General features: G+C 42.8%; 1 protein-coding gene across 4 annotated transcripts in view; it reads right to left on the bottom strand.

Moving 5' to 3' along the window:
- The window catches only part of MAPKAP1 (MAPK associated protein 1), a 181,779-nt gene extending 164,990 nt beyond the window's left edge, over positions 1-16,789 (bottom strand). For 3 of the 4 annotated variants that reach the window (XM_033137517.1, XM_033137518.1, XM_033137519.1), the window contains exon 1: positions 16,610-16,789. The gene's annotated coding sequence lies outside the window, so the exon portion shown is untranslated. The remainder of the gene's footprint in view (positions 1-16,609) is intronic. The other variant, XM_033137516.1, reaches the window with a different exon arrangement.
- Between the last annotated feature and the right edge of the window lie 3,310 nt (positions 16,790-20,099).

The raw sequence follows: 20,099 nt of genomic DNA, 5'->3' as shown, positions 1-20,099 counted from the left end.
CTTCACACAATTAGCCAGACTAGAACAAAACCTTACCCTAAGCTGTAAAAAGTGCAGCATTATACAAAATACAAGGGGGGGGGGGTCAAGTTATTTAGGAACTGTGAAAAAAATGCCAAATATTAAAATCATACACCCAGAATTGCTAGGATACACAATTACACATATACAATGTAACAGGACATACCGGTATAATGCTCCCTATTTCCCAATTCTCACACTTATAAATCAATCCCTCAAGCAGTGTTTGCAGAAAGAGAAAATAACTCTATGAAAGATACTGAAAATGAAAGAACTTCGGCTCTGCTGAGATACACACTTTGTCAACGAAGCAAGCAACTTACAAATTGAGCAGTTGTAAAAATGGAAGCAGTCGCGCATGTGTGTGTGGAAGAGAGAGACACTAGAAAGCAGGCTCATACTGGGGACTGCAAAGCCACACACCATTTCCCTCCTGGTGCACCTAAATCCCCCAGAGACCCAAGTACCTGGCAAACCCCTGCTGGGCCTGGAAGACCTAGCACTGTGAATATTTGTATTAAGTGGATGGAAGCTATTGAAAGCACCTTATTTCAAGGGTGACAAGCCTACTCTATAGACACAGACACCAGAGCCGTTCAAGTAGAAAAGCTGAATTGGATTTTTACAGACTCACAGGCTCTTCACTATCTCCTCCCGATTTGAAAGAGGAAGAGCTGTTGATCAATCAAAGTTTGTGTTTTGTTTTTAAAGGAGACAAGCCTAATTCAGACGTAACAGCAAACCACAGTTTGCCCTTACAAGCATGAGCTGATACGTCTTTGGCTCACATGCAAGGGGTGGAGCTTTAAAGAGCCTTTTCCTATCTTGCTCCTTGTTTTGCCTGATTTTGGAGAAACTTTGGTTTGTAAAAGAAGCAGTTCATTAACAAGCCAGGGTACTAAACCAGGATCAGAATGCAGCATTTCCTATTAACTTCATGCTATTTTTTTAAAAAAGGTTAAAAACCTTTAAAATAAAGGCCTTCCAGTAGCACCTTAGAGACCAACAAAGTTTGTTCTTGGTATGAGCTTTCGTGTGCATGCACACTTCTTCAGATACACTGAAACAGAAGTCACCAGACCCTTATATATAGTGAGAGGGTGGGGAGGAGTATTACTCAGAAGGGTGGTGGGAATGGGTGATTGGCTGACAGGTGTGGAAAACCTGTTGACGACTGTTAACAACTGCAATTGGTCTTACAGGAAAAAGCAAGGGGTGAGATGGCTAAAGACAGCTTTTCACGTATAATAAGATAAGAATCAAATGTCTTTGTTCAGACCAGGTCTCTCCATGGTTTTATGTTTGGTAATTAGTTGCAATTCAGCAACTTCTCTTTCCAGTCTACTTCTGAAATTCCTTTGACTGGAAAGAGAAGTTGCTGAATTGCAACTAATTACCAAACTTAAAACCATGGAGAGACCTGGTCTGAACAAAGACATTGGATTCTTATCTCATTATACATGACAAAGCTATCTTTAGCCATCTCACCCCTTGCCTTTTCCTCTAAGACCAATTGAAGTCGTTAACAGTCGTCAACAGGATTTCCACACCTATCAGCCAATCACCCATTCCCACCACCCTTCTGAGTAATACCCCTCCCCACTCTCTCACTATATGTAAGGGTCCCGTGACGTCTGTTTCAGTGTATCTGAAGAAGTGTGCATGCACACGAAAGCTCATACCAAGAACAAACTTAGTTGGTCTTTAAGGTGCTACTGGAAGGATTTTTTTTTTTTTTTTTACTATGGCAGACCAACACGGCTACCTACCTGTAACTTTAAAATAGAGGAATTGTTTCAGGCAAATCATTACTGTAAGAGCAGTCCTACAGTATCAGAATGAATAATTACCTACTCTTAGCGTTCAGCTGCCAATATTGACCAGCCAGATGCTTCTGCAGAGCTTTCCAAGCGTGGCATGAAGGCAAATGTCTCATTGGCTGTTTGGCATTCGTAAGTATGTTCCCTTTGAGCATGCACGTTCCATCTAACTACTGTGGACAATGACTGTACATAGCTACAATGACTATGGTCAGCCTCCACTGTGGGAAGCAGTTACCCTCTAAACACAAGTTGCTGGGAATCACAAGTGCGGAGAGTGCTTTTGCACTAAGGTCCTGCCTTTGGGCTTCCCGTTGGAACATCTGGTTGGCCACTGTGAGAAAAGGATGCTGGAACTGATGGGAAGAACTTTCCAAAAGTAAGATCTGTTTGACAGTGAAACAGACTACCTTGGAAGGTGGTAGACTCTCCTTCCTTGGAGGTTTTTAAGCAGACACTACATGGCCAACTGTTACGGAAGTTTTAGTTGAGTTTCTTGCATTGCAGGGGGTTGAGCAAGATGACCCTTGGGATCCCTTCCAACACTACAATTCTTTGATTATATGACAAACAATGGTGACACATCAGCCACAAGCAGTCTGGCCACTGCATTTTGCACCAGCTGGATCTTCTGGAGCCATTCCAACGGCAGTCTCACATAGGGTGCATTACAGTAATCCAGCCTCGAGGTTATCAATGCATGGACTGCATCGGTCAGACCTCCTCCACCAGGTTTCTGCCATAATGATGATAGTAGACAGGCAGCAAGTACAGATGCTTTAACAATGGTGTCACATATTGTGACTTAGTGAAAGGCAGAGAGGCAGCTTCCTATCTTCGCCAACTCCCTTCCAATTCACCAGCCCTAATAATAAAGAATTCAGGACACTTAAGTTAACAATTCACATCAATGTGACCTGAGAATGGAGAAGCTATGTCCCGTCAGCACAGGCAGGCAGCCCTCCCTGTGTTGCCATTTTGAGACAAGAGATTTATTTGGGGGGGGGAGGGAGAGAAGGCACTACCTGCTCAGCTTTTGCAGGCACTGAGAACTTCAATAAAGTCTAAAGCACCTCAAAGGCCAGGAATGGGGAAAATAAAATAAAACAAACCGCCAAACTCCCCATCAAAAATTACTGCTGCCCCATCAATATGTCATATAAATGCTGGTATGTTAATTGTGTATTTATAAGATTGTTAATGGTTAGTTAATTTACCTCCCACACTATTATTGTACTTGAAAATGATTTAATGTCTGCCGAGGGAGTTAACAACATGTTAACGGCAGATGCAGCGGCTTATTTATTTATTTATCTTAATCTTTCCATGCTGAACCCCGACTTCGGGATGCTTAACTGCTCTGGGCTTCCTTGCGAGGTTTCTCACAAATAGCTTGGCTTTCTTTCAGCTGCAAGGGAGTCAAGGGGACAAAAACAAAACTATTCAGCTTTAATAGTCAGATGGATATGCAGTCCCCCTCTGATTACCTGATGTTTGGGACAAAACAGAAGATGCTCATCAACCTATGGGACTGCCCCCCCCCCTCACATATCCCTGCCTGGCAATTGTGGGGCATTGTTAGAACCACATGCCCCAAAAGTGGTTTTAGTTTCCAAGCTCAGTTCAAAATGCTGGTTTTGACGTATACTCTTAAGTGGTTCAAGACTCTGGGACCCCACACAAATTAACAATGACCCTGCAATCATGATCTAGAACACTTCTTCATGTGACCCCTCTATGGGAGGTCCACAGGGTGGCACCCACCCCACCCCCTACATGTAGAATACTCTCCCCAGGGAGGCACACCTGGTACCATCTTCATTCAGCTTTAGGCAACAAGCAAATACTTTTCTCTTTTCCCAGGATTTTGGCTCTTAATTTGAAGGGCGGCATTGAGATCTTTTTTAGTGAGAATTTTATTTAGCTGTGGTTTTTAGCCTTTTTTCTGTATTGCTGTGATTTCAGACTTTTATTGTGGTTTTTATTGGTTTTAGTGTAAGTCATTTTAGGTTACTTTGGACGAAAACTGACTAACAAATATAGTTAATAGTAATAGTAATAACAAGAGACAGGGCTTTTAGTGTTGCAGCTGTAGCCTTCTAGAATTAGTTATGAACTAAAAATAGACAAGGGCCTAGCGTCTTGATATTTAGGAGGCTATTGAGCACCTTTTTCTGTTTGCTTAAGAAAGCTTTCCCTGAAGTGTGACCCAGTCATTTTATGGAATAATAACTGTTCAACTGCATATATGGTTTTGTTGTCTTTAGTTAACTGAGCCTATGGAGTTTTTCGTATTTTATCTTTTTACACTGCATTGGTAATATTTGGTTATGAAGTGGTTTATAAATCTGCAAATTACTAAAATAACTGAATCATGCCCTGCCTCGTGGTGCCTTGGCTATGTCGTCTGATACAAAGCCAGGCTAGTTTGGTCTGACCCAGTAAGGTAGCCCTTTTATTTTTATTTTGGAACTTTCATCAGACAAAAGCTTTGATATTTAAGCACTGAGAGGGGAAATGATCCATAGCACCTATGATGATGATAATAATAAAAATATTAACAGCCCTGCCTGAACCTACGTTGCACCAGCAATTTGTTTTTGGGGAATGGAAATTATCAGTGACTGCATCATCACAAAGCCAGAAGCTTTGTGACATTATACAGGTGTTGCATGTGGACACAATCAAAAGCTGGTTGACTACAAACAGTAAATTGGAATCTGAAAAATAATCCCCCCCTTAATTTCTCTTCAAATTGTAGCCTCTTGCGGGGAGGGATATGTACTTTTCTTTATACATGCATTGGTTGTGAAAGAAGTGTCGCATGAGCACAACACAATTATCACAATCTCAAAAATACAGCAGGTAAGAACAAAACAAGATTATGTAAGTTAAAGGGTACCAATTCTGGATGCAGAATACCTCCTTTTAAATACAGGTTTGTGGTTTTAAATAAGTGCCTTCAGTGTTAATCACATAACCAAGAGTGAATACAAAACAGATTGGCAATGGAAGAGCAACAGTAGTGTGATAATGCTAAGCAATTGTTTGTTTAGCTTAACTATGGTTTGTCTGAACAGTCAAGCCCAGCCCAGCAGACTAATGAAGCTTTGTTTTCTACCAGCAAACCACAATGTAGAACTATGGTTTATTATTGGCTTGTGAATCATGACAAGCTTTAAGCTACAGCTTAGTGCTATGTCTAAAACCAACAGCACCCATCCCTGGTGCTCATGAAGGTACAACAACAGCTTGAGGCAAGTGAGGCTGGAAAGCAAACAAACCTCATTTGCACATTTGTGAGATGGCTCAAATCATGGCTTTATTGTCATGTGTGAATGCAGTCAGTGGTTAAGAGCAAAGTAGTGCTGGGTGCAAAATTCATCTCACTGAGAGGCCTTCAGCAAGCCACTCTCTCTAGAGGCCTCAGTGCCTGCCCCCCCATCTGAAATGTGGGGAGAATAAAATTGACAGTTGTTGTAAGGACTACACAGAAACTAGCTCAGTCCAGCAGCCAAATACGAGCTCTCTCCCTACACAGCCTGCCTTTTATACTTGTCATTTGGCTTGCCTTGAGGATCAGTGAGAGTTGGGGCAAAAATTCCTTAATAAACAGAACAAATGGATACCTGGCTGTCAATTAGTACATATATAAAGCTGAAAATGTAGTGCTGGCTATTAGAACATGGGTGGTAAGAGAGGAATATCTCCCTGTCAAGAATCATCCACTCCCCAAAAGCTGATATTCAATGGTAGACTGCGTCAGATGCTGGAAGGAGAATGTTGCTATCATGACTAATAGCTATGAAGACTATTGGTGGTTTGTTTTGCTGCTGTTTTCTTAGGTTTTTTATGGGCTACTGGGTGGCTTTGATTGAAATGCATTGCTATTTTTTCTGATTTTGTCCATGTTTCCAAATGTTATAAACCACATGGAAATGCCTTATGTGTCAAACCAATTTAATACATTTGTTTTAAAAGAAAACATTTGGAAACAGCCTTAGAAATTGTAAAGCAGGAAAGAATGCCTGTGCATAGATGTCTTTCAAAAATAGAATTGTAATCTACCACTGAAGATATTAGAGTCAACCAACTTTGAATTTTAATCAATTGGCTAAACAATTACAACTGAACAAATTTGCTTGGGGTGGGGAAGTGAGCAGGTCCCATCTTAATCACTTTTACTAACTCTTTGAATCAGCTCAGTGTTGTAACTTCCCAATAATCTTTTGCTAGTTCAGGGACCCATAAATTTATTTAAACAGCTGTGGTTTGTTGACTGCCCAAAATCTACTTTTGCTGTCATAGGTGTACACCAAACTAGTTAGTCAAACTGCAATGCTTTATTTACTGAGTTTGAGGATCAAGGAATACCACACAACCTTAGGTATTATATCCCCCCATACACACACACACACACACACACACACACCTACCTCTATTGCTTGTCCCCATCTTGTGGAAGCTTTACTTGTCAATAAAGGAATTCCTCCTTAGATCAACAGTTATCATCCCATCAATATTTTAAGCAAATAAATAAGTATTTGGCTTGGGGGGGTGGGGGAAGGAGAAAATTGCAGCACTTATAAATTAGGCCAGACAAATCCGTTTCTCGACTCCCGCCTGCAAAGAGCATTCTATCAATATAGCGAAATGCTAATCTCCTAATTAACAACCTAATTAGGTAATTATGGCTTTGCAGAGGGACGCCTAAATGAAATATGACAACATGGTCACCTCTTTATATGGCACCTGTGGGCCTTTTCAGCTGTCACTGTGAAGAGTGCAATATCAATTGGAACAGATGACAAAGCAGTGTCATTTTTCATTCTGATATTGCACTGAACAGTACAGGATGGGAACAGTTTGCAGAGAGAGAGAGAGAGAGATTGAGAGAGAGAGAGAATCTTGTCTGATTTAAATGTGTAGGAGGCAGCTTGCATAATTATGTTTAAAACACCAAGAACAGGATGAAATTGTCTATAGTGGCAGGACTGGATAAGGCATTGGGATATCACCATCACTACCACCACATTAGTATCCCGACCTGCTTTCTGAAGAGTGCATGGTGGTGTTTGTAGGATCCCCCACATTATGACCTCACAAATAACCTGCAAGGTAGGCTAGGCTGAAAGCCTCATGGCTGAGCTGGACAGAAGCCCAGGTCTCCCCATTCAAGTCTAGCTAGTACATCACAAAGGCTCACATTTACAACCCCATACAATACTTATTTTGATATTTACCGTATATCCTGGCTGGTAATCTTCCTATTTACCAATTATATGTCATACTCATTAGACCAGGGGTTGCCAGTATAGTGCCTGTAAAGGCTTTCCTGGGTTCCTCAGACTTCCATTTTTTAAAAGAAGTCAGCCTCTATCTCTCCCAGAAAGGAAGTTATGTGGCAAAATGTGCAGGTACTGTATCTTCTAAGTGATTACTGTATAATGAGAGTGTGATATGGCCACCTTGTACATTCTTATTAGTAGGACAGAATGCTCTCTGTTGCTATTAGGTAGTAACACTATCAGTGAGACAGAGAGAGAGAGAAATCAGAATCACACTAATGCATGATTTCCATAATCAAAACCAGCAGAAAATAGCTGACTTTCCATAGTAAACATAAACTTGTCAGGGGTGGTTGTCTCTTTTACTTCGTGTTATGCCATGCAACCTATGCCAGCCATTTTGTGACTGGCATCCACAGCACTCTTCCAAAATTCAAAATGTGCCAACTTGTTCAAAAAAGCTTGGCAATGCCTGCACAAGATTGACAGTCAAGGATCATGTAGTGAGCTTCAAGGGATTTGAATATATGAAGCTGCTTTACAGTTGTTGTGCCCAATACAGTCTGCTCTGACTGGCAGTAACTCCCCAAGTTCTTAGGAAAAGAAACTAATCCAGAACGCAGCTGCCAGACTAGTGGCTGGGAACAGCCGCCAGGACCATGTAACACCAGTCTTAAAGGATCTACATTGGCTTCCTGTATGTTTCTGAGCACAATTCGAAGTGTTGGTGTTGACCTTGAAAGCCCTGTATACCTGAAGCTTTGGCCCTGTATACCTGAAGTCTTCACCCACATCATTCAGCCTGGACACTGAGATCTAGCTCTGAAGGCCTTCTGGTGGTTCCCTCACTGAGAAAAGTGAAGTTACAGGGAACTAGGCAGAGGGCCTTCTCAGTAGTTGTGCCCGCCCTGTGGAATGCCCTCCCGTCAGATGTCAAGGAAATAAACAAATACAGTGGTGCCCCGCTAGACGAATGCCTCGCTAGACGAAAAACTCGCTAGACGAACGGCATTCGTCTAGCGGAAGCTGCCCCGCAAGACGAAAAAGTCAATGGGGCTGCTTCGCAAGACGAAAAATTTTCGTCTTCTTTTTTTTCCCGTTTAGTGGAGCGCGGCTGTCATTGCTGCTTCGCTAGACGAAAAAAACCGCTAGACGAAAAAATTCGCAGAACGAATTATTTTCGTCTAGCGGGGCACCACTGTATCTGGCTTTTAGAAGACAGCTGAAGGCAACCCTGTTCATGGAAGTTTTTAATGTTTGATGTCATATTGTGCTTTAATTTGTTTGAAGCTGCCCAGAGTGGCTGGGGCAACCTAGACAGATGGGCGGCATATAAATAATAAGTGATTATTATTACTATGGTTTTCCCACAGGCATCTGGCTGACCACTGAGAGAACAGGATGCTGGACTAGATAGGCTGTTGGCCTTATCTAGCTGGCTCTTCTTACGTTCCCATCACCTGCTACTCAATTTACTTTTAAGATGAAACACCAGGGATTGGTCATGAGACCTTCTGTGTGCAAAGAGGCTCCAAGACGTGAACTTGGCGCGAATGAACAGAATGTAAAAGCATTTGCAGCGAGGGATGACAGGGAATACCAATGGAATTGGAAAAGGATATGCAGTCCACATATCTGTCTGTGGCAGGGAACTGAAATAAGTCAAGAGAATATGGTTGGTATTTGTTCACATCATCGCCATGGGGTTTTTAAAGTCGACAAGCAATATGCAATTCATTACTTTAACATTTTGACGTTGCCTTAGGATTTATTTAATGTTATGTTACATAACATACCTAAAGAGTAACATACCAGTAACTTACATTAAATAGCAGACAGCAGGATGAATAATGTAGTATTTGGCAGAAACAGAACTGTAGTGGAAGGAAAACATGCTGTTTGTGATGAACACAGGCTAAAAGGTAAACTGTTGCCTTGTTTCACCCCCTAGCTGCAGTCATTGATCCAGGACTGGAGAAGTTTAAGCCTTCCAGCTGTTGCTGGACTATAACTCCCATCAGCCCCAGGGTAATGTGAGTTGTAGTTCAGCAACAACTGGAGAGCCAAAGATTCCCTACACCACCTTTGATACATGTGCTGGTGTATCAAATGGCTAAGAATGGCTATTTCATGTTCTATCTTGTTTAAATTAAGGGTGGGGAACTTATGGCTCACCTGATGTTTCTGGACAAAAACTTCTATCACCCCTAGGGCTAATGGGAGGTGGAGTCTAGCAACATCTGGAGGGCAACAGGTTAGCCTTCACGTCCCTCAGAGGAGAACATCACTTAATCATTAATTCCAGGTAGAAGCATCAGACCAACTGTGCTGAAGGGTGACCTCACACACCCAGGCACACAACACAGGGCTCCCCACAGTACCAAGGGAAAAGCTTGCATTGAAGCAAGAGCTAGACAGCTCATCTGTGGGCAGGAGAAGCAATGACTTAAAGCACCTGACTTGGAAATTACACACACAAGCCTTGGCTGGAGAGCTGTCTGACATCACCATACTAAACAACTGAAGAGCAGAGAGAGGGTGCTCTCAGTTTCTCCTTGGCAGTTTTGGCCCAAAAATGTGCTGAAGAGTTCGGCAAACAATCAAGCCAAGCCCAGACACCTTTTCTGAAAATGACTTCCAGTGGGAAAATAGTGGAATCAAGGTCAGAAAAGAAGGACAGGCATTAACGGCTCACACTGGTCACACTCTAAAAAACTATGCTGCTTCTGATTCCGGCACCATTTCACACTAAATGTGCTCCAGGTGCAAGACAAGGAACAGTTAGGCAAGTGACTCTGGCCCTACTACCAAGACAAGGCTGTGTGCATTTTTGCATGTGTATCACTACACTGAGGTAAGCAAAACTCAATGAAGTCCATTCAACTTCAGAAAATGTACGAAAACCAAGGCACAGCTTCCAATTGGATGCAGGAGCTTCCTGCACTTAATTGGAAGCCACATTGGATGTTCGGCTTCCAAAAAACGTCCGCAAACCAAAACACTCACTTCCGGGTTTGTGGCGTTTGGGAGCCAAAATGTATGAGTAACAAGGCATTTGAGAACCAAGGTACGACTGTATTCAAATTTTCATCCACATACTTATTGAACACATCATGCTTAAAACTAGCTACAGGGCAAGATGAGAAGCAATGCTGGGGGGTTGGGGTTGGGTGCGGAGGTCAAAGCTCTATCCCCTGAACCCCGAAAATCATTTTCAGTTTCCCCCGGGTTGTGAGGATTTCTTCAGCTACATACTTATATATATTTACTTATAAGCTCATAGCCATATGCCTATTTTCCTAAGGGCCAGAAGTTTGGCTTTCCTTTAAAAAGTGAAAGGCAAGATTCTCAGGGGTCCTTTTTCAGAAGGAAGTAGCAGCAGCAGCAGCAGCAACAACAACAACAACATTTAGATCCCACCCTTTTCTCCAGTAACCTCAAAGTGGCAGTGAATATGTATACAGGCTACTCCATTTTATCTTCACAGCAACTGTGTGAGGTAGGCCAGGCCAAGCAGGCATTTGAACACAAAGCTCTCCAGCACTGCTATGGCATACTGACTCTCCCATGTTTCCCAGAGACTCCAACTAGGAGTGTCGGGACATGCCCCTAGCTTTGGCTGCATTTATTAATAATATTCCAACTTTCCTCCAAGGAGCTCAAGACAGAATACAACACCTCTCCCTTCCCCATTATATCCTCACAACAACCCTGTGAGGTAGGTTGGGCTGAGAGAGTAACTGGTCCAAGGTCACTTAATGAGCTTCATGGCCGAGTGGGGATTTGAACCAGGGTCTCCAAGCCCCTAGTCTAACACTCTAACCATTACACATATCTCTAAGGTGGTAGGAAGGGCTGAAGCACAGTGATAGACCATCTGCTTTGCATGCAGAAAGTCCAAGGATCAATCCCCAACATCTCTGAGTAGGGTTGCCTGACACCCTGGAGTGTCGCTGCTAGTCAGTGTGGACTAGGGGTCAGCAACCCTTTTCAGCTGTGGGCTGGTCCACTGTCCCTCAGACCATGTGGTGGGCCATACTATTTTTTTTGGGGGGGGGGTGAAATGAACGAATTCCTATGCCCCACAAATAACCCAGAGATGCATTTTTTTGAAAAAGGACACCTTCTACTCATGTAAAAACATGCTGATTCCAGGACTGTCCGTGGGCCGGATTAAGAAGGCGATTGGGCCGCATCCGGCCCATGGGCCTTAGGTTGCCTACCCCTGGTGTGGACAATACTGAGGTAGATGGATTAACGATCTGACTCAGTATAAAGAATGTTCCTAATTGGACTCTGGGAACTCTTGACGGTTGGTACTGCAGAGTGAACAGCAGCTTTGTAATTTGATGCTCACTATGGAAATAAAGAGGTGGGACTGGATGTGACTACAACCACCATTAAGGTTGTACTTGTGGTCCCCTGTTTCCTCCTTACCCTTGCCCAGCTGGTAGGAGAGCAAGTGGAGGAATCAACCTCTGCTATTTCTTCCCCAGCAACCCAGGAATTGTCAGACAACACAGAAGCTGGAGGATTTTTGTATCAAAAACTTCACAAGCATGTCAACAGGTGAGAATCCTGAATAAAACGAACAGGTTTCTCATCAAAGAATAAGTCAGGTAGCATCCAACATTACTCCTACTGAAGTAAACCCAAAGACTCTGATGGACATGGGTAACTTAACTATATTAATTTTAAAGGGTATTACTCTGGGTAGAACTTAGCTGGATGCAATCCATGGTGACTTTTCATTTATATATGATGTTGCACAATTAACTCAATGGCACAGAGCAGAGAGGACAGTGCAACATCTGAAGACTCTTGAAGTATAGCCTGGCCATGTGCATTAGCAAGCCAGAGGGCTCTTTGATGGGAAAGAGCACTGAGCAATAGTGAGACGATCAGGACTTTGAATGGGGAATGATGCACAACTCCTATGTCAGCTACATAGGAAACCCTACCACTATCACAACCATTATGAATCATCCTGTGGATAAAATGACCTGAATACACAAAGCCAATTTTTGAGGAAGGAGGAATATCGGCAGTCAGAATGCAGTTACGTTATCTTTTGCTGCATTCTGATCTAGCAAGCCAAAATGCTGCTTTATTTCTCTAAAATGAAATTTTGTGTATCAACATCCCTAATTTATGGGAAACCATAATGTGAATTAAGGATGACTTGAATCACCATGAATACTGCAAGATTTTAAAGATGTCAGTTATTGGACTAGCTATGCCATATACTGTAATAAAATATTCAAAGGATGCCTGGTTGATACTGACAACTAAGAATCACTTCCTGGTGACCACATTTATGAATAGGCATGGTGCAAGATATCCATCCTCTTCCCCAAATTTTATTTATGATGTGTGAAGCTTGGAGGGTGGATGTGTCTCTAAGTTTGCACAGGGTGGGGAATAGTCACCACCCCTTCCAAGAGTTCTCTGGCACACAAAGAAGACTCAGGCAAGAGGCAGGAAGAGCATCTCTATTTGCACTGGGTCAGAGGCAGATCTCAGAGTTTCCAACTGCCCAAAAAGTTCAGTGGAAAGGATGAATTACCTTGCTATTTCCTGAACCAACAGGAAGAGAAAGAAAGGCACAAGGTCTTTCACTCAGCTCACAAAGTACATTGAAGGTGTCTGGAAGAAGCAAGGGTGGTCTGGAAGAAGGTGTCTGGAAGAAGCAAGGCCCTTGTGGTCTCTTCCAACTCTATGATTCTATGATTCCTACAACTTCAAAAAAAAAATTCTAGACTAACATAGGAAGACATTGTCCCCTTCTCTGAAGGCAAGACAACAGAATACTTGAGAGCAGGTTAAAATGTGGGAAACATTGAAGAACACTCACAGCATACCAATAGACAAATGGTAGTCTTGACTATGCTGGCCACATCAGGATGCTTTTGAATTTGTTTTTGTCACCCCACCCCAAATATTTATCTATCATTTACACATTGCATTTTTTCCCTTATGTCAATCTAACATAATTCGGGAGAGAATGAAGTCTAGTTTTTATTCAAAACTGACAAAATAAAAAAGCCATTCTAGAGATTTTACTTTTATCAGTCAACATCTGCGGCTTTAATTAATTAATTGCTGGGGCTAATGTTGCCTTCCAGTAATGAAATACTAAGAGCACCACCTGATACCACCCACTGGCCATAAAACCAACATATGTCAGCAACCTTACACAACAAAATGAACACCCCAAAACACTAATGTACAGAACCATATCCAATTTGTACATACAACAAATGTGATGGCCTTGTGGGTATGTTTCCACTGGTATCACAAATACTGGTAAGCTTTTATTTGCTACCTTTTCCAAGCAAGCATTCATTGAAATATACGTGTGACAACCAACACACAAAACATGAGCTTAATTCTTTTGCAGAAGTGCTTTCCCATGTGCCGGGCTTGTACTAACATGAACGCCCCTTGCAACTTTTATCACAGCTGCCAGTTGCCCCTGCGGTTTCAGGAGCATGCAAGAGGAGAGTCTGGTCCTGAACACTGGGCAGTGGGCCAACAGTTGCCGTGAACCTCCTTCTTTCCTCCTTGAAAGCAAAAAGTCCCATCACAGGCTCCTAACACAGAGATATTTAGAGTGGAGACTGTCATGTGTTAAAAACAGGGATGGGCAAATTGAAGGACCAGATTCAAGATTTCTGAAGTTACTCTCTATTTTATTATTGTGTGTTACCTACGTTCTTTCTGGTGTGGGTAAGGGGTGCGCTGCCAGCTCCCAATATTCTGTCACACTTGAATGTGTACAGAAATCAAAATCTAGAAAGGTGTTGTGCAGATGAAGAGGCAGGACTGAATTAGGAGCTAGTGGTAGAGTGCAGGTTTAACCACCAATTTTCCCCCTCCTATGCAAATAGCCTCTCTAGGAGCAGATGGCAACAGAAGGCACTGTATCTAACATTAGTCTTGCTCAGAGTAGACCCACTGAAATTGATGGACATGTCTAACTTCAGTGCATTCATTTCATTGGTACTACTCTGAGTATAACTTAGTTGGATACAACACAGGGTGCCCTGAGCCTTAAGAACAGGGAAAACACAGTGCAATATGTCTCTGTACACCCTTCCAAAATGCCATCCCTCCATTTATGTGCAGAGGAAAGATCATAGGTCAATGGGAAAGCAATTTCTTTGCATGTACTTTGAGCACAATGTTTTTGTGGACATAAGAAGAGCCCTGCTGTATCGGGCCAAAGGCCCATCTAAGCCAGCATCCTGTTCTCATAGTGGCCAACCAGATGCCTGCGGGAAGCACATTCCCCACATGTGGTTTCCAATAACTGTTACTCAGTAGCATATACCTAGCCTCCAACCATGGAAACAGAACATAGCCATCATGGCTACTAGCCTTTATCTAAATGAATCTGTCTAATGCTCTTTTTAAAGCCATCCAAGCCTGTAGACATCACTGCCTCTTGTGGGAGTGAATACCACTATTTAACTATATGCTCTGTGAAGAAGTACAGTACTTTCTTTTGTCTGCCCTGCATCCTCCAACATTCAGCTTCGGGAAATGTGGTATATGTGTAGAAATTATGACTATCCCTGATATCTTAGGTACCTGTGTTACAGAAAAACCCTTCTCTGCTTGAGACACAATAGCAGTAGTAGTAGTAGTAGTAGTAATAATAATAATAATACTGCTAGTAATAATAATAAAATATTGTATGAGTCACCTGGACAAAAGCCTCTAGGCCAGGCATAGGCAAACTCGGCCTTCCAGATGTTTTTGGACTACAACTCCCACCATCCCTGACCACTGGTCCTGTTAGCTAGGGATGATGGGAGTTGTAGTCCCAAAACAGCTGGAGGGCTGAGTTTGCCTATGCCTGCTCTAGGCAATATGTTATAGTGGTTGGAGTGGTGAACTATAATCTGGGGGAGCAGGGTTTAAATCCCCACTTGTCCATGAAGCTCACAAGGTGATATTGGGCCTATCACTATCTCTCAACCTAACCTACCTCACGGGGTTGTTGTGGGAATTAATTGAGAAGCAGGAGAACCATGTATGCCACCATGTATGCCAAAACTGGGATATAAATGCAATAATAAATAATTTACAGTTTAAAATACATAAACAGCATATAATAAAGCAAATACCAATTCTAAACTACATAATTTTCACAACAAAACAGCTAACAGCAATATCTTCTCTTCAAGCACCCTTGCAAACACAACACAAATTCCCGCCTGATTTAACAACCCTAATAAATAATTTTAAAATATCAGAGAACAGATTACGGATGCCAAGTTCTCCACATCCAATTAGGGGTGTAGCTGGGTTACCAGTCTAAGCAGGTAAAAAGTACTCTGCACCATGAGACCACTTAACAGCAATTGATCCAACTCCAGTAGATCCAGTGAAAATAACCAACGTTGTTAACTAGGATTTATTAATTTCAATGGATCTACTCTGAGTAGAACTTATTTGGCAACAACCCCTGATCCTTCAGATGGGGTGCAACCCCCCCCCCTTTGTACCAGCTGAACTGAGACTGAGGAACCACCTGCTAATGGAGTCAGTGTCTTGTCTGGATTAAATTCCATCTTCAATATTCTAAATTGAGATTATCCACAAAAGATTTCTTGGTTTAGCCAAAAAAGGAAGAAAAAAAGTGACAGCACAACCCTACACATGCCCACTCAGAAGCTCCATGGAGTTCCACAGGGCTTACTCACAAGTAAATGGGTACACAACTTGCAGCCTAAGTGAAAACAGAATGGAATGCTTGACCAGATGGGCACTGGATGCAATCCAGTAGGGTTCCCCTTAAGTGCTTATTGATAACCGCGAACACAATGCCCTCCAGATCCTGCTGAACTCAAACTCTCATCATCCCCAGCCAACATGACCAATGGTCAAGGATGCTGGGGGTTCCAAGTCCAACAACATCTGGAAGGATATCCGACTGACAAACACAGCTCAGAGGCAGAGCTATGTGCATCGCCTAACAAAACGCTGCAGGTTCAATCTCCGACATCTCCTGTCAGGAGTCCAGTGGTGGCAAAGACCACTGACAGGGACCCTCCATAGAGCTGCTGCCAGCTAGAGCAGACAACACTGAGCTCGATGGACGAACAGCCTGACCTGATTTAAGGCGTACACCTCTGGGAGATTGTGCTGTTTTTAAAACTGCACGTCGTTTTAACTCCCAGCAGAAAGTTGCCGAAAAGCAGCAGACCCTGGGCTGGTGCCACGGAGGTTGCAAAGGCTGGGACCAAACCCTTGACCAGTCACAAACCGGCGGGGAGAGCGGGCGAGAGGAATAGGAGGCACTGGACCCGACACCTCAGCGCCGACACCTGGGTTCCCTCCGAAGGGGCGGCGCCCAGGTGGGGGGAGTGGGCGGGGCCGGTAGCCAGGACTCCTTGGTCCCCCTGCGAAGAGAAAGGGGAATCTTGTGAGGGGGCGCAGAGACCGGACCCCGGGACCCCGCTCCCCACTTACGGGCCTGGCGGGCGCCGCCGCTCCCTTCCCTCGGGGCTGAGTCCCTCGTCCTACTACCCCCGCAGAGGAAGAGGGCGGAGGGTGTGAGGGGCGCGGAGGGTGGGGGCTCCGCCAAGAGACGAAGCAGCCGCTTCCGGGGCCACAGGAGACGCCTCTGACGCCAGGAGTCAGTAACAGACGCCCTGACCCGGAAGCGATAGTTCCTCCATTCGGAAGTGACAGGAACTAAGGGAAAGCGAGGCCGGCCGGCCGCCGAGTTTTCTACGCATGCTCTTCATCACCGGGTGAGGAAGGCGGGGTAGGAATCCAGAAGATAGACAGAGACAGAGAACAGACCGCGTCCTGCGTATGCGCCGCTTGGAGAGCTGCGCCGAAAAACTCTTGCCTCTGGAGGCAGGGTCCTAGCGCGCTACTGCCTCCCTAGCTTCCCACCCTCCCTGCTTGCCGGCCACGTTATGTATGGTTCTTTGACTCGTAATGAAGGAAGGGGACCTGGGTTATTCTGCGAGCAATCAGAGCAGGTCTCAGATAATAAGCTTGGCTTCCGAGGCTTACAGTTTTCTTACAATTAATAATAACTCCTTCTGAGCATGTGCAAAGTGCATGTCTTTACAGGACACGAGTCACCACAACTAGCCAATCACATCTTGGGACATTAAAGCAATGTCAGAGGGACATGGCTTTCTGGAGAGGCTAGAACCCTGCACTTCTTATTCCAATATTAAGCTTTATTCATGTGATAAAGTGTAATGACACTGGATTCTTTCTACACGCCATACTAAGCGCTACAGGTACCGAACACGTGTTTCCCTTCGCGTATGAGAACACAACCTGAGAAAGTTCGCTCTGCTGCAAAGCTATTAAAGATGCAGGAGCCCTGCTTCTCACAATATATTAGAGCTGAATTAATTCTACATTTTTATATATGTAGCTTTTCTTCCAAGGAATGCCGTACAGCATGTATGTTTTCTTCGCTATTTAATCCTCACAACACCCATGATCAGTAGTTGAGTCTGAAAGACAGATACAGTACTGGCCCAAAGTTACCCAGTGAGTGAGCTTTGTGAATGAATCAAGGTTTGAAGTCAGGTCTTCAGGGCCTTAGTCCAATACTTTAACCAGTTCACTACACTGATGCCCCCCCTCTCCCTTTCCCGAGTCTCCACTTTATTTTAAGTGCAAGCAATGCTTTCCCTTCTACTTACGCAGTTCAAAGGGAAAGAACATGCTAGCTGCTCCTTTATTCAGTGAGAAGTAAACCTACAATCATTGTACCACCGTACAAGTGCAAAAGTAGTCAAATAATTGATAAGCAACTGGTGCTAGTTTATAAAGTGTATACCGGTAGTTACAGAAATCATAGAATTGTACAGTTGGAAGGGACCCTGGGATCATCTAGTCTAACCTCGTCATGCAGGAATCACAACTAAAGAATTTATGACAGAAGGCCATCAACTTTGCTAAGAAACCTCCAATAAAGGAGAGTCTACCACTTTATGAGGAGTTTATATCATTGTCAAACACTTTCAAAAAGTATTTAAATAACTAAGCAGAGTCATATCAGACTACTTGTAATTATGTGTGCTCCTATCTTAGTATATACTTCCTGTAAAACACAAATATAAAATTTCTGGATAAGGGAAATTTCTGGTTCAGAGATGGAGAACCTGCAGTTACTGCTGGACTACCAAAAGCCCCAGCCAGCATGACCAATGGTCAGGAATTATGAGAGTTGTAGACCAGCAGCATCTAGAGAGCGACAGGTTCCCAACCCCTGCTCTAGCTAGAGATAAATTGATTTACCATACATTATAACTATCACATTCCTGTCTGTGATCCTACACATGTCTAACTGATTTCAACATGACTTACTCCCAGGTAAATGTGCTTTAGGATTTTAGCCAGTTTTAATGCTGTTAAAAGAGCTTTCACTTTTGAGTTAAGATGCACAGGACAACAGTGCTTGTCTCCTGTTTCCTTAGTAGCTGGCAACAGGTAAGAGAATAGTTGTTGATTCCAGTTATTGGATGCCCTTTCAAAAACAAAAATAATCACACACTCAGAACATTTTGTCATATGCAATGTCCAAGGATGCTTAATTAATAGTGTCTCCAATTATATATGCAGCACTGCAATAGGGACATTGCAATCATAAATAAAGGCAGACATGGATAAATTCATAATTAAAAATGCATTAGAAATTACAAGCATAATTTATTTACTAATACACATTGGAATAAATTTGCAGCGTAATATTTTTAAATGTGGCATTAATAAATAATGGTAAACAGAATGTTCATACAAAATATTTTCATAAATACTTACAGTACAGCATGCCATGCCATTATAGTCACCTCAAAATAAATTTTATATAGCAGAATCAGTTTTTTTTTAATGTGTATGTGATCTGTCTTGAAGTCACTTGGTGAAAAGAAAAATGTAACCCAAAGGATTGTCAGGTATGATTGGAGCTTGGCAACTTTTGTACATTGAGGGTGAATCTCATAAGTTTTAATATGTCTTAAATCCTGACATCATGAAAACAACTTCTGTTACAAAATGAATGTGCTCTGGCAAAGATTGCCTCTGTGCATCCCTCTACTGATTTCGTTAAAAGGCATATGCAGGGTTCCTGTCCTGTATAAATCCCACTGAAATTAATTAATGGAAGTGATGCAACAGCAGTGCTTGCTGGATTGTAGCCCTTCAATTAAATCTCCAAGGTGCTGATCTTTACCTTGGCTTGACTACTACGTAGCTTAAATACTCACTGCTGCCCTATACATTACCAAGGCTTTCTTGAATCAATAGGGACAATTAAGATATTTTCCTTAAAGAAAATAGTTAAAATATGGATTTATAATCTAATTAAAAAGTGGAACAAATAGACCCTTTTCACCTATGCATAAGATCCTACCCTCATGATCGAGCCACAATTAAGCATTGGTTTTAATGGGGGATGGATTTAAAGGTATGAGGCTAAACATGTTTTCTCTTGTAAACCTCAAGAATTAGATCTGACTTCCTCCAAACTAGGGATCCGAGCTGCATTAAGAAGCCTCACGGACTGTAAAATATTATACAGTGGTACCTTGGGTTAAGAACTTAATTCGTTCTGGAGGTCCGTTCTTAACCTGAAACTGTTCTTAACCTGAGGTACCACTTTAGCTAATGGGGCCTCCCGCTGCCACTGCACCACCATCACGTGATTTCTGTTCTCATCCTCAAGCAAAGTACTTAACCCAAGCTACTATTTCTGGGTTAGCGGAGTCTGTAACCTGAAGCATCTGTGACCTAAGGTACCACTGTATTTTACTTCTGCTAGCTGTGTAGCTTTTAAAGGAACAGGAACTGTTTCAGGGGGAAAAAGCTGGCAACCTTTTAGAAACCCCATATTTGTGCATATCACAGAATCTATACAACATAGCTTAGCTCCAAAGTGCCCTTTAGTGTTGCTGTTTTTTAAAGGCAATCCATACAGTTCTTCTGT

This window comes from Lacerta agilis, chromosome Z (assembly GCF_009819535.1).
Source record: "Lacerta agilis isolate rLacAgi1 chromosome Z, rLacAgi1.pri, whole genome shotgun sequence".
Classification (NCBI taxonomy): domain Eukaryota; kingdom Metazoa; phylum Chordata; class Lepidosauria; order Squamata; family Lacertidae; genus Lacerta; species Lacerta agilis.
The sequence above is the reverse complement of the archived record's forward strand: the minus strand, read 5'-3'. Positions and strand labels throughout refer to the sequence as shown.